General features: G+C 55.4%; 1 protein-coding gene and 1 non-coding gene across 2 annotated transcripts in view; both read right to left on the bottom strand.

Moving 5' to 3' along the window:
• The window catches only part of WNT9B (Wnt family member 9B), a 45,226-nt gene that overhangs the window by 28,732 nt on the left and 7,334 nt on the right, over nucleotides 1-9,160 (bottom strand). The window lies entirely within an intron of this gene.
• Nucleotides 1,459-1,565, bottom strand: LOC115873019. The gene has a single exon (XR_004048195.1). It is a non-coding gene; the product is annotated as a U6 spliceosomal RNA (small nuclear RNA).

Genomic DNA, 9,160 nt, shown 5'->3' on the forward strand with positions numbered 1-9,160 from the left:
CCCAGCCGCACCGTCCCCTCCAATCCCTACCCGCCCCTCACCCCCACCTCCTCAAGGACCCCTCCCACACTCACCCTTCTCCCCAAACCCTATTCCCTCCAGGTGTTTAATTTGGGGGGCCTGGCTGTGTCTGTTTGGGGGAATCAAGGAGGGGTCTCCTCCTTGTTTGGGTTGTTCCCTGCACCCACCCAGCCAGCCCCAGAGCGCAGTGGCGTGGCGGGAGCCTAGCAACGTCTCACTCGCTGATGAATAAAAGCCATGCGTTGACTGACTTTTCTTCGGCCTGCTGCACGGCGCCCAGGAGTGCGCCTCTAGTCCTGGGCACCCAGGGTGCTCCTGCTGGTGTCCCCCAGACGCTAAGACATAGGGAGAGTGAGGCTGCTTGACCACTACGCCACCAGGCGGCTTCTCAAGCTGGACACACGGTGTGCCTTTGCGTGGCTTGGGGCTCACAGTGAGCCTAAAACCGTTTCATAGGGCTTTCTTTAGGGGAGCAGAGCCTCACCTTTCTCCTGTGCAGTGGCGGGCTGGGAAGTCCAGTGCTTCACTTGCTGCGTCACCAGTGTGTCTCTTCGTATGTCCGATCCCGGCCCTCTACATGGCCAATGGTCTGTTTTGTAAAGTCAGGCTTTGGGCCCGTTTGAAGGTTCAGGAACTTTTTGTGATGAACATTCTCAGTGTCCCTACCTGGTGATGGTGGCATCGGGTAAAGAGGCTTTCCTCGTTTCTCAAACTGTGATGGTGAGAGTGAAAGACGGGAGAAAACACACCCAGTCCTGTTCTTCCTCTTCCCTTCCTCCTGGTCCAGCCCGCTGCCCTCCCTTCACCTCCTGGGCTCTTGTTCGCCCACCTCCTCACAGCCCCACCCCAAGCCATTGTCAGTTCCCGCCACAGCTGGGAGGGAGAGAGCGGGCACCTTCAGCCAGACATCTTGCCCCCGCCCACCACCCTGACCCCAGAGGGCCAGTGGAAGAGTGAAGGCGTTTGCCCTGTTGCCCTGTGGATGGTTAGTGGGAGAAGTGGAGATGGGCTGGGGACAGATCCTCTGACCTCTCAGCACAGGGGACTGGAACTCTGGCATCAGGACCAGTCCCCTCCCTTGGGGGGAGGTCTCAGAGAAGGTGTGATGAGCACCTGGGAAAAGCTGTCCACCCACAGGGCCTCTAAGCCACTAAAAAAAACCTGTCAGGTTTAAAATCAGGAGATGGGTGCGTGTCACGGTTGTGTCCCTTCACCATATGTACTCAATCTGTCTGCTGAGCAAATAATCCAAGGCACTGGACCATATGAAGAAGAATGCAGTGGCAGGATGGATAGGAGGGAGGCTTATTTAACATCCTTCACTATGCAGATGATGCAACCTTGCTTGCTGAATGCCAGGAGGCCCTGAAGTGCTAGCTAATGAAGATCAAGGACCACCGCCTTCAGTATGGATTAAAATTCTTTTTTATTTTTTCTAAAAATATGCAAAGCTTCGCAAATTTGCCGGTCATCCTTGCTCAGGGGCCATGCTAATCTTCTTTGTATCGTTCCAATTTTAGTATATGTGCTGCCAAAATGAGCACAGTATGGATTACAATTCAAGTTAAAGCAAACCCAAATCCTCCTAACTGGACCAATAGACAACACCACGACGAGACACAGAAAAGACAAGTCGCCAAGGATTTCATTTTGCTTCGATCCACAGTTAATGCTTATGGGAGCAGCAGTCAAGAAATCAAATGGCATAGCGCATCAGGCAAATTTGCTGACAAGACCTTTAAAGAGTGTTGACGAGAAAGGATATCATGTTGAAGACTAAGAGGGACCTGACCCAAGCCATGATGTTTCCAATCACTTCCTATGCATGTGAAAGAAGTCAGACGTTGAATCGGGAAGACTTGATGCATTTTGTATTAGTCTGGGTACTTTAAAGAAACAAATCCACAGAAACTCAGGTATAAGAGAGAGTTTCATATAAAGGTTAAGTGTGCATCAAGTAAACATCCCAACCCAGTGCTGCCCAAGCCCACAAGTCCAACATTAACCCATATGTCCAACACCAATCCACAAAGTCCTCCTCCATCTCACAAAACACACACTACGATGCCGACTGCAGGAGGAAAGCCGAATCAGTGAATGTGTAAGCAGCTCAGCATTGGCAGGGGTCTCCCCATGGCTGCTCCAGCATCCAGGGCTGCATCGGGGTAGGTCCATGTGGCTCCTCTTCTGGGACGTCTTGCAGGAAGTGAGCCTTGCCAGCTGAACCAGCAAGGAACTGGCTAAGGCAGCTGCCACCCTGGTCTGACCATCAGAAAGCAAGAGACCCGAGAACTAGAAAGGTCGTGCTCATGGAGCCATTTAGCCCTCCGCTCTTCAATTAACCCCAGATGTGTTTATCAGCCAGGTTGGCACAATAAACTAACTATATATCACATTTGAAGAGTGGTGCTGGTGAAGAATATTGAAGATGCTGTGCGCTGCCAAAACCAAACAAACAGATCTGTCTTGGAAGAAGGCTCCGCAGAGTTCTCCTTAAAATTGAGGATGGCGGGATTTGATCTCATGGACTTTGAACGTTTTACCGGAAGGGACCACTCCCTGAAAAAGGACACGCTTGCTCAAATAGACGGTCAGCACCCCAGAGGAAGGCCGTCAAGGAGATGGGTGACACAGTGGCGGCAGCAATGGGCTCAAACATGCGACGATTGGGAGGATGCACAGGACGGGGCAGTGTGTCATCCTGTGATCCAGAGGGTTGCCAGGAATCAGAACCCCTTCAGCGGTCCCTCACAACAGCCTCTCGGAATGCTCCTGAGAACGCAGGGTGGCAAGACTTCCCCTCACTGACGTGGACGCCATCAGCAAAGTTCTCTTCCGAGGAAAGGCCGTCACGCGAGGGAAAGCAGGGGGGTAGCACAACAGAGGCAGAGCCTCGAGGAGGGGGATCGGCACAGTGGCTGCCCCCACCGACAAGTCCGAACGTCACAATGGTGAGGATGGCGCAGCCCTGGGCAGGGGCGGTGTCCCATCCCGGTGTACAGAGGGCGCTGCGAGTCTGAGCCAACCCATTGTGCTGATACGTTGCCTGACCTTATTTATCCATCTTCGTTTATTGTCTGTAACTGACATCACGGGAGGCCCAGAGCTGTTTTCTAACCACTGACAGTAGCAGCGTGACATTCTCTTCGTTTTTTCCCCAGTGCGATCCAACGCCAAGCTCATCTGCAGAAGGTGTACCTTGTCTTGTCTTTGAAATCGCATTCTTGCATAGACATGCAAAGAACCCTCTAGAACAAATGTCCTTCTGGGTACATGAGGAAGAAGAGGAGTCTCTGGAAATCAGAGTAGGTTGTGAATGAAGGTCCGACCAACACTGGTGCCAAGGAATGCTGGGGGCACTGGCTGGCCTGGAACCCTAAGTGGAGTTCCCATGGTCCTCTTTCCTCTGCACCCCCTTGTCTGTCCTGGAAAGAGGAGGAGGGGCCAGCCGATGAGGGGAGTTTGAAGATCTGGGTAGAGGTGTTATCCAATTCCTCCCCCAGCCCCACCCCACGCACCCACATTGTATCTCTCCAGCTGCCATTCCTGGTTATCCCAGCAGGTGTCGCTGTGACCTTAACCATCCTTACAGGCTGTTGGCAAGTCCTTTGGGATTCCCAGGGGCTCCAAAAATGGGATTGGCTCTGAGGACCCCCATAAGGAAGCGCCTGTCCCGGAAAGAAGAGTCCTATCTTCCCACAGCCTCTCTCCCAGGTCTCTTTCTGGAAGGGGCTATGGCCCAGGGAAAGGACACCAACCAGTAGCCACGGGGACTGGGCCAGAGTCACGGAGGAGGATGACAAGAGTGACCGAGGGTGACAGAGAGTGATGGTGACGGGGTCCTTCCAGCCTGGCTGAGCCTTTCCTTCCATTGCACCTGAGATACCCTATGCCCCTCCTCTACTGCCCATTCGCCCCTTTGGCCCACCTGACCACCAGCCCTGGGCCTTGGGGGCAAATCTCAGAGACTGAGGGCTGAGCCCCTCTGTCAGAAACCAGTACACTGATGAGGGCCTGCCAGCCAGGGGAGGCCTGGAGGGGAGGTGGGTGCGGGCCCAAGAAATGAACTCTAAAGAGAGCGAGCACCTCCAGCCCGGCCTCAGGGGGTTGGTGTTGCCAGGGTTTGTGGGGGTGCTGACAGGTAAGCTCATCATTTGGGGGAATACTTCTGGAGTCCAGTGGCCTTCTGGAGAATCTTGTCCCCACAAGTCTTCCCCTCATACGTCTGTCGCAAACGAGAGGAGGGTGTGGGCAGGGAGGAAACTGAGAGGAGCGGGTAAAGGCTCAGGGAATCACAGGGGTGCTGAGTTGGTGGTGGTGTTTAAAACCAGGTTTCCCTGGGTGGGCGAGGGGGCCTGGTGGAAGAGTGGCGTGCAGGGAGGCAGACCTGGGCAAGAGTGACTAAATACGACCCACCACGAGTGACTGCTTCTTTGAGCCCTGGATCTTTTTCTTAATCCAAAGTCCATGGCGGTGGGGCTTGTCTGTTATAGGCGCTCAGCCTTCCGACCGGACAGCTCCGCCTACCTGAGCGTCCCAGCAGAACTTTCTCCAGGGCTTCTTCTCTCACCCAAACACACCTCCTACTGTGCCCTCACTCCCCTGCCAGCCTGCGTTCCCACAGGCACCACGCTCTGCCCAGGACACCACTTGGCCTATCTGGCGTCCTGGGGATTTAGAAGCCAGAGAGCAGGTCTGCCTTTGGTTATCGCCTCGTGGAGATTCCTTCTGGGAGCTCGCCTGGCCCAGGGCTGAGACAAAGAGAACGTGACAAATGAACTTGAGCAGGAACAAGAAGCAGAGGGACTAGGAGGGGAAGAAACCTCCCCGAGAGGAGGCCCCACAGTTGCTGGGGAGCAGCCTTGGCCTGCTCCTTGGGACACCCCGCTCTCCAGATGTGCAGGAAAGCCTCCTCCGGGCATGAGGACACAGGGGCAGAGAGGTAGTGGAAGGCACAGTCAGTCTTTGATTCTGTCTAGCATTGGGCTCTCTGGGTTTTTTCACACACACACCCCTCATTTTGCTCCAGGGGCTCTGAGGGCACCCCCACCAGGGGTAGCCAGGGGAGCTGGGCTGCCTGCTACTCAGAGCTCAGGGGGATCAAAAGCTAGGTGAGCAGCTGGACATAGGATTGGGTTTGCTGCCCACTCTTGCTCAACCTGCCTGACGGGCGGCTGCTGCGGCTGCTCAGGGGACACAGTCACGCTTGTAGGACCAGCTCTGGCCTGGCTGGCGTGGTGCCAGACAACGATGATCGATCCCAAGCAGGGGCTCCTTCTGGAAGTTGACTGATGGGTGAAGCAACAGGAATCCCAGCTGGTTGCCTTGGCTGAAAGGCCAGGTTAAGGCAGCGGCTGGCTCACACTGACTGAGACCCCACTTGGCAGCTCACGGTCAGAGACAGCAGGCAGTGAAGCTCTTGTTTTGTCACCAACCTCTCCCTCCATCGACTGGATGTCAGGAGCCACTGTGTGCTGTGCCCATGGCTCCTCTGGGAAGGACTCCATCCCCCTCTGCTCCAAGGACCCCTGAGCGTCCAGGCACAGCCTAGGGTTGCCCGGCCCCATGTGGGACTGGTGATGAGGGCGGGGGTCCAGAATGATGTTAGGGCCCCATCGGCACCCAGCCCAGCCAGGTTGAGGATTCCCAGACCCCTAGACACTCTCAGGGTTCCCCAGAGCCCCACCAGAACCTCTCTTTCATCGTGATGCCGTGGGGGGTAGGGGTGTCCACCAGCCTCCCTGCCCCCAGCCTCTGCCCAGCTAGTGGATTTCACCTCAGTGGCCAGGGCCACTGAATTCCCCAAGTCCCTCTGCGCAGTGACCCAGCCCCACCCCCGTTCATCCACAACCCCCAGGGCTGGGGCGAGAAGGGATCTCTATGGGGAGCTGCAGGGGCAGGGGGCAGGGGCTCCCCTAACTGCAGAGGCTAGCCTTACACAGCCAGCGACACACGTCCCCCTTTACGGCCGGGCCCAGGGCTTTCTCTCGGTGCTTAAAGGCAACTGTGAAAAGAGCAAGACTGGTTCTGGCCGCCTAGCCGTCTCCTGGCAACAGGCCTGGCAGGAGTTCTTTCTTTCTCTGCCCCCCCACCCCACTCCTCCCCTCCCCCTCCCTGTCTCCTTCCCCCTCAGCGTCGTCTTGCGTTGTCTATCATTAAAACTTCCCTCCTTCACAGACAACAGCCAGGCCCTTGGGGGCCAGTTTCCTCCGGGCAGCTCCGCCGGCCCTGGAGGTGGGGGCTCCCAGAGATCGAGCCCCCAGAGGGAAGGCTTTGTGTTTGGAACTCAGGCTTAGACTCAAGTTGGCATGGAGCACAGAAGGGCAGCCACAGAGACACCCCTACCCTGCCCGGGCACCTCTGCCTTCTCTCCCTCCTTTCCTCGGTGCCTACCCTGCCAACGGTGTCCCTGGGCACTGCCCAGTCCTGCTGTGAGGGCCTTGGAGCTGGACAAGAACAGGCCTGAACCTAGCAGGACCAGCCCCAGTCCCTGACTGCTCTGGATGGAAGGGATCAGGGCACAAAGGGTGGGGGGGGTGAGCGTTGGGGATCACAGGCCACCCCATCAGTGAGAGCAGGACCAGAAGGCCTCCTCCTGAGTCTCTGTGGTCAATGGACCTCAGAGGGTCTCATCCAGGGACACAGAGCCAGCCAGGGAAAACGAAACAGCAGGGCTGGACCCCTGTTTGCCTGTCCCCGGTCCTCTGGTTCCTTCCCACTAGAGACACCAGCACATCTAGGGGTCCCTGATTGGCCTGCCTCAGCATAGTGTCCCAGAGGTGTCTGACTGTGAGCCGGCCCCTCACCCCCACGCAGAAAGCCTCGAGGTCTGGACTGAAGGAGGTTCGAGGTCCTGCCCTGCCCCTTGGGACTGCCAGGAAGCCGCTAAACCCTCTCCCTCCCTCCCTATCCGCCCAACGCATAAGGATCCAGGTCACAGAGGCCTGGTACTGGGCCACTTTGCCATTCATAAGGCTGGATTACTCAAAAATCGCACTGCCGTTGAGTTTATGCCGACCTGTAGTGAACCTATAGGACATCGTAGAACTGCCCCTGTGAGTTGCCCAGACTGAAACTCTTTCTCCCACGGATTGGCTGGTGGTTTTGAACTACTGACCTTGTGGTTAGCGGCCCAACTTGTAACCACTACACCTCTAAGGCTAGATGGGGGACCCCAAACTCTGTATCTGTTACCTGAGGCAGGGATGCTGCTGAGTGAACCACGGTTTGTGGCTTGTGGATGCACCTTCGACGCCCTGTCAGCCCCAGCCCAGTCTCCCCCAGGGGCCCTGCCAACCAGCAGGTGCGGGCCACCAGGGAAGTGCCCTGGCCACTCTGCTGGCGCTGGCATTCATAGGGCTCCACCGACAGCAAGCCCTCAGTCTTGTGGTCCCTGCACCCCTGTGTGGTCCAGTCTCTGGGTGTTTCTGTGCCCCCTGAAGGCATTTCCATTGGCAGCCTGGCCCGCTATTTCCTTCAACCCCATCTTTAAATGTATTTACTCTCTCTGTTCGGAATTACATCAGTGAAAGGAAACTTTGATCGCTATGACTTCCAACAATGCAATTTCATTCTAGGCAGGTACGAGGGCCCCAAAGCCCCCGGCCACGTGACCTTCTCCCTTTGTCGGGAAGGGACACTGGAGTGGTATCCAGCCCCCTCTGAGCCAAACAGACTTCCTCCCGGACAGCACACAGAGGGGTGGCAGGAGGAAGGCACTTCCCACTGTGGCCGGCCGAGCTGTCCAACATCACGTGGGCATCCCATCTAACTCCGTCCGTGCTGGACAAAGCCCTCCCAATTCCAACCGTCTGCCAAGCGAATAGTTCAGACTTTCTTAAAGTCTAGAGCAGAAAAGAAAGGAAGAGCGAAAAGACATTTGGGCTATGGATTTTGATGTGGGGCTTACTTGGAAAATGTGATTTCTCATCTTTCCCGTTCATCTGTGGGTTCAGAACAAAAAGCAAAAGAGACCTGGAGGTGGACCAGGCAGCATGAAATGCCAAGGAAGAGAGCCTCCTTAGCTGCAGGACCGCTTTCAGTCCCCAGTCATACTGTCTGGCCAGGATTTTGCCACTTCTTGCCACGATGCTTATTGGCTATTAGCTATCTCCAATTATTTGAGTAAATGTTGGAACTGGGTGCTATTGACTTGATTTTAGATTCATATCCATCTCATGTGACACCGTAAACCTTCCCCCATAGAATTTTCTAGGCTGCAGTCTTTATGGAAGGAGTTCTGGTGGAGCTGAGGGTTAGGCATTGGCCTCTAACCACAAAATCCACAGTTCAAACCCACCAGCTGCTCCTCAGGAGAAAGATGAGGCTGTCTGTTGCCTAAAAGATTTACAATCTCCAAAACACCTCATGAGTCAGAATAGATTCAATGGCCAATGGGCCTTAGTGGTTTTGGTTTTGTTTTAATTACAATTTTTTAAAACCACGAATTGAGCGGGGACGTTGGTATGTTTTGAGCTTTTTGTTTGTTTGTTTCTAATCTTGATGAGGTCAGTTTTCCAGGCTTTTCTTCCTCAGAGCCACTGGGCAGGTTCCCAGCACTGACCTTTCCGTCAGCAGCTGAGCGCTTAACCACAGCACCACTGGGGGCTCCTGAAGGAAGCAGCCTAGAATGATCTAAATATCGTGTCAACTCACAGCTAAGAAGTGGGGGAGCTAGGGCTTGCCAGTCTTCTGTCCCCTGGCAGAGCCCCCCCTCCCCCACCACGCTGCCCACAGCATCACTTCAGCTCCCCCTCCATTTGGCCAGTGGGGACCAAGCCTTACCCAAGAGGTACTGTTCCCTTGAGTCAAAGGGTGAGGCTGGCACAGAGGCCTCAAGATGGGTGGGTGCAAAACACAGCTCTCTGTGTCCAGGCCGGCTCTTCCCCAGACACCCCCCACCAGTGACAGGACGAGGGGTGCTTCTCCCTGCACCCAGAGGCCCTGAGGAGGCGGCCTGGGGAATGGAGGGCTAAGATCAAAGGTAGTCGAGAGAGTGGGCACAGGCAGCAGCTTCTGTTTTTTAAAACTTCCTATGTGACTCATTCCATAAAAGCTCTCCTAGTACAGTTGTCCTGATATTCAGAAAGCTAGGCGACCATCATTGCGATCTAATTCCAGAACGTTTATTATTCCCCGC

This window comes from Echinops telfairi, unplaced genomic scaffold, assembly GCF_000313985.2.
Source record: "Echinops telfairi isolate 266 unplaced genomic scaffold, ASM31398v2 ScPeMD7_7458;HRSCAF=8496, whole genome shotgun sequence".
Classification (NCBI taxonomy): domain Eukaryota; kingdom Metazoa; phylum Chordata; class Mammalia; order Afrosoricida; family Tenrecidae; genus Echinops; species Echinops telfairi.